Source organism: Diachasma alloeum, unplaced genomic scaffold, assembly GCF_001412515.2.
Source record: "Diachasma alloeum isolate Michigan unplaced genomic scaffold, Dall2.0 Dall_scaffold_00424, whole genome shotgun sequence".
In the NCBI taxonomy this organism is placed as follows: domain Eukaryota; kingdom Metazoa; phylum Arthropoda; class Insecta; order Hymenoptera; family Braconidae; genus Diachasma; species Diachasma alloeum.
Window position 1 is genome coordinate 93697 of NW_021680563.1, and position 6226 is coordinate 99922.

Sequence of the window (6226 nt, forward strand, 5' to 3'; positions counted from 1 at the left end):
GTCAAGGCAGAGCGCCGATCAACAAGTCACATCCGAATTTGAGTCTTACTCCTTATTGAGGCCAGAGGTAAGAAGAAATCTTTTTGGCTCCGGGGCTAGAAATATCGATTTGCAGTGTCATTATAGCCAGTCGCAGGATTCGAGTATGTGGGCTCAGGATAACACTCAACGGAATAACACTCATCGGGTTGAGGTTAACGTTCATCCGAAAGATGGCTGGCGATAATTTACCTGAGGAATTACCCGCGGATGGGGCGGTTCCGCAGGGTAAGAGCACGCGTGAAGGTAACGAGACGGAGAGCCGACGCAAAAATGTCACTTGGAACGCAACCCGGGGGACACAAGATGACCCAGACGAAATTCGAGCGATTTCTGAGAGTGAGGCAGAGGGGACTGAATCGGAGTACCCTCCCATTCCAGATGTTTTCTTCCGTCCGGATAATTTAATCAATTTTTCACCCGAAAAGGAGAGACGGACAATGAACAAACTGAACCCTTTGGAGGAAAAAATACGGGGTCTGGAGGCTGAGAAACGTGTCCTCCAGGGGGAAATCAGTATGGAGAAAAGATGGGCAAATTCAGAAAAACGTCGTCGTGAACTCGCGGAGTTTGACAGACATGGGATGAGAGGGCTCCTGGAGGAGGCTTTAGAGCAACAAACACCGACAGTTAGTGGAAGAGCAGATCTCTTGGATTTAAAGGGGGCTCTCCAGTTGGTACGCACCTTTAACGGGGACGGTCTTGATAAATTGAATTGTTTCCTGGATTCAGTTGCTGGTGCAAGGAGGTTACTTCGTCCAGGATTGGAAATGGCACTGCTTGATGGAATCAAGGGCAGTAAACTGGAGGGGAATGCGCACAAACAACTGAAGCATCGCACCGTTCAGTCATTCCAGCAACTGCAGGATGAGTTAGAGTCGCTTTTTGGTAAGACGAAAAATATCATTGGTCTGTTTGTGGAATTTACAGAAAAGACAAAATAAGGTCGTTGTGAAGTATTATATGTACGTCAGATTTCGGGCGATTGCTTGAATGGATTCCTGGATATGCACCCTGATCTCTTGTAGGCGGAGAAACGGGGAGGGAATTGCATTCTAGAGACGATGTCAAAGTTACTGTTTGAGTTACTGTCCATTGCCTATCTCAGAGGCGGAAAATAAATACACCTTGACGTTCCAAGATGCTCTTACGAAGTTCAGCAAGGCAATCCCTATTCCGAACCAGGAAGCCAATACAATTGGGCGTGCTTTTGCGGAGAAGATAATCTGCGAATATGGTACGCCACGCAAATTGCCCACGGAACAAGGCCCAAATTTTGTTGGAGAAATCTTCAAGAATGTCTGTAGATTGTTGAGAATCAAGAAGATACAGACAACAGCATATCATCCACAAACTAATGGCATCTTTGAAAGGTCGCATCGCACCCTAGCGGAATATCTGAGAGGTTTTATTTGGGAGGACTAGAGGGACTGCGATACGTGGCTACCGTATGCCATGTTTACATACAATACCACGCCCCATATGGCTACAAAAATGACGCTTTTCCAGCTCATTTTTGGAAGGCGCGCGGATTTACCGACAGCTGGCAGGCAGTCACCTCGTCCTATGTACTGTGTAAGGATATTTCCCCGGGTTGTTCATCCAGGAAAAATCCAAACTACTTTTTAGCCCTCTCCATCGCCCGTTTGTTGGACGCCAGCCGAACTTTCACAGGAGGTTCGACGAAAACCAGCCTCCGAGGCACTCTCGTCTACCCAGAGGACTTTTTGGCTGGACAATATATTGCCTAACTAACATCAGTGTGATACGGTAGAGTGGGCGACGTCCACCAGAAGTATTACCATCCTCATGTGCCTTTGCACGCCGTGTATTATGCCTTCTAGCATATTATGAATTAAATTCATGCCCCATCTGGAGAGTTTTTCGACTCTTCCAGTGTTCATTCTCCTCCTGAGTATTTCGACTCGGGGGAGTTTTCAGAGTCAAGTGCGAATCAGCTGAGACTCCTCAGAGCCTGGGACGTTGAGAGGCTGATCTGACCAGGGTGGAACTACGTTACCCACGCTACGACCATCCACACTCTTAACCACCAGTTACCGCTTCATTCATCGCGCGTCACTGCCTCCGGGTAGTACTAAACCGTCGGCGTATGGTCGGACCGACAGGAGGATTTCTCTACTCCAGGCCCATGGGCCCATACGCTTCCGAATCGTTCCGCCGAGGCTAGATAATGCCGGAAACAACAAAGTCGTCACTTCGCGCGCCGAAATAACTCCTTTTTACTAGCGTGGGATGCAGAAGAATCCCCATACGCTCGCCGCTAATGGTTATTCTTCTTCAAACATTCCTGCATCCAGCACACCGAGAGATTTTTCCAACCTCTCGGTTCAAGCGCTTGCGTGCGACTCTCTCGGAATCTCACTAGGGCCTTGCCTCCTAGTCTGGGTATCTCGGCGACGATAGGTCATTCCGTTACCCTATCCCCACTAATGAACCCGACGGGATCATGGAGGTACCAGTCCTTTCACCTGGTTACATTGGTCCCTAGTCTACCCCGACATAGCCTTTAGAATCGCTCAGTTGGAACCCCTGTACATCGGACCACTTTCCCCTAAAGGCAGCTGGGCAAGTTCTAAAATAGCGAAAGTCTAACAGCGCCCTCCAAACCTCCAGGGGTCGCGGTTTCAGCCATAACCGCTATGCCTTCGGTCTTTCATTGGTCTATGGTTCTTCTCATCTAATTGTGGGTTTCTTCCGCCGCCTCTAGATGTCACTACCTGTCTCTCTTTTAAAAATTTAAGAGTTCACATATTTTTTAAGGGGATTTCAACCAGTAACGAGAAAATCTCGTTACAACTGCTACGATGACTTTGCCCAAGAATTGCGGGAGAGGTTATGTGCAGCCCACTAGAAGGCGAGAGAAACTCTTTACAAGGAAAAGGAGAAGTCCAAAATCTAGTACGACAGAGATGCGGAGCCATTGGAGTTCAAAATTGCAGACAAAGTACTCCTGAAAAACGATGTTTTACGACGTGGAAGGGCAAAGAAATTGACACAGCCCTGGATCGTCTCGTATGAGATTGTGGAGAAGAATTCCGGTGTCAATTACACCATCAGATTTGGCAGCAAACACAAAACCCAGAGAGTCGACATAAATCGGTTTCAATCATTTATGGAAGCATGAATGTATGGACCCCAACCTCTTCATAAAAAACGTAGGGGTGACCTGGAAATCTCTTCTCTGGGGGATAAGGGATTTTTCAAGGAAAAAGAAAAGTTGACCTTGCAGCAAGTTTATTCACTTAAACTAGTTGTACAAAGGTTGAAACAAAGATGCACAGAAGGAATTGTCTGGACGACGTTCATACCAATTCCACCCTACAAAATAATAGGTTGGACAGTCCCAGTAGTAGGTGGTACAATCAGAACACCGGGTGCGTGTATCGCCTAGCCATTGGGGTACGTGGCATGGCTGAGAGGCTGGAGAGTGTCCAAACAGGCGACGGAGATTGAAGATATCGTCCACACCAGCCTCAGTATCGGAGCGGACGGGGAGATTCCAGAGGACATTGAGGTCCGTTTTACTGGCTGTTCTCCGGTCTGCAAGCAGTTTCCGGAACCCGAGATTGAGGGAACTGGGTTTGTAGGGGTACTCGGTGCACTGAAAAGATTAGAAAATAGACAAGAACTGGGAAAAATAGAAACTCAAAACGGAAGAGGATGAGGAAAATAGGAACGAGTAAGAGGTAACAGGGGCTTCAAGCCGCTCCCACGCACTTCTTCTTCTTGACGAGTCCAGGGGGCAGTCCAGGAGATGGTGTTCGGAGTCACAATCACTACAGCGGGGCGATAAGCTCCTCATGGGGGCCTAAAATTGTACCCTCATGGTAGTCCCACGGGCTACACTACTTGTTGAACGAGTTCCGGAAGGGGACGGGCACTCACGAATGAGATATCCGAATCCGTCACATCTGAAGCATCTCTTCAGTGCAACGAATTCCGCAGGGCGAGATACCACACGACGAGAACCCAGGCGAATTGCAAGGGTTACTGAACTTCTGCATATTGCTCATGCTAGGAAGCATGGTCCTCAAAGTGCAGGGGCAGGGGCATGTGATTAAAAAGTTGATTCATACACCTGGTATGCATTTTGGGTAACATGACTGACCATCACCCCGACAATTCATCACACGACAATTCAACACAGTGCCTCCAGTTCCCAATGTTCCCAATGGGTCTCCACCTTTCTTACCAAGTTGGGACCAGGTTACAAGTTTGTGAATTTAAACTCTTTGGCGCAACACAATACAATAATATGGTTGACCAGGTAGATGATCGGGACCTCCCTTTTTATACACCTTCCTTCAAAAGGCAATTCATTTAAAAAAAATTTAATTTAAATATAAGTATTTCTATAAATTCGCGAGCATTTGTAAGGCAATTAAATTTCACGCCTTACCAGCTCTTGGCGTTACCCAAGACCCACGACGAGAACGTCGCTGGCATCGGATCCCAAAAAGGACCACGATATAATTTCTGTTGACTTTAACTTATGATGAACTATTGTACTGAATTTTTTTTGTATGGTGTTATTTAGTTCTGTCACCGCATTTTGAGCCTATCGGGAGGTTGTACTTGAGTAATCAAGTATAGAGCATAGGATGCGATTACAGATCGAGGACCCTGGATGCTGAGAGTAGATCAGATCCATGAGCATCTTAAGCATGCTAAGGGGTTATGCAACAAAGGGGTTTATGACAGCGGGAAGAATTTCCAACTAATACTCGAACAATGGACTGAGGATGTTGCGGAGACTAAAGATGTCATCGCCGGAATGCTGGGGATCAATGACTCCTCAAAGAAACGCCAAGGACTTATAGACGGTTTAGGAACGGGAGCTAAATCGCTATTCGGGACAATGGATGCTGAGGATACGCTAATTATCAACCAAAGACTGTCACGGTTAGAGAGCGAGGTTGAAGAGACGTTCGAGAACTCCCGAAAGCAGATGGAAATTATTAATTCGACCCTCTACCAGCTAGGACACACGGAGGAGGTGATTAAGAAAAACGAAGAGATCCCCATGAAGTTCCTGCAGGAAAAGGAACATGAGGTGCTCACAATCACAGACAAGGTGGATTTAGATGAGCATCTCATCATACTGGAGGCAATCTACAATGGAATAATGAGAGATGCTCCAAAAATTCGGAAGTTAGTGACCGACACCAGAGGGTTGATATTGGATATAGGAGTGTTCACGGAGAGTGGACTAGTTGCCCTTTTTAAAACAGCAAAATTACCAAAGGGTTTAAGTTTCCTCTTTGAGCTGGAGGTAGGCGGAAGGCATCTACTGCAAGAGGTAGCCACCGCCAGCGTTCATTCATTTGGTACGAAGATCATCACCATGGTAGAAATTCCGCTGGTGAATTGCCAACCGTTCGACGTTTTGCTGACGCATGGAATTTCGCACGAACGACTATCACTCGTATTTGGAAGCCCGAAGTAAAATACTCGTAATACACGGCTCAACACAGCAGTTCGTGCCAATGACCGAGGGACAATTGAATCGCTGCAAAAGGTTTCGGGGACAATATATTTGCACCGAATCTTTGCCGATTCAAAAGATTAAAGAGAATAGCCCTTACACGGTGCAGATGTACATGAGCCCTGAGAAGATGCGCATTACATATCTCACGAGACACATTCAACTGAAGGGCCTTACCCTTATTAAAATGCGCAAGGAAAACGCATGGTTCTACATGGCCCCAGAACCCGACGGGATAGTAGTATCCTGTGGAGATGAGGAGACACGAGACGTCCTGCAGGACTCAGGGATCCTGACGGTGAAGAACTTTTGCGAGATAGTCCCCTCTGATTTCACCATCAGGGGTCAGAAGTCGCATGAGGTAACATTCAATGCTCATGTGCACCCCAAGCTGAACTTGACGTTGGATGACGTCACCATCAATCGAATCAATTGAATCAACGGAAAACCAATCTGAGTGACGTTCAGCTGTCCAACGTTGTGGGCACTTTGAAGGAGCTGGAGGGACTCAGGGAGTATATATATAACTGAGCTGGTCACTTTGGCAACACCTGTTTTTTCTAATGGAAATAGGTCCGTCAACAATTAAACAGCATGCATGCCCAACTATATGTAAATATTGCTTTTTTTTATAAAGTTATAAACAATTTAATAAGAAGTGGTCAATTTGATAACAGTGCC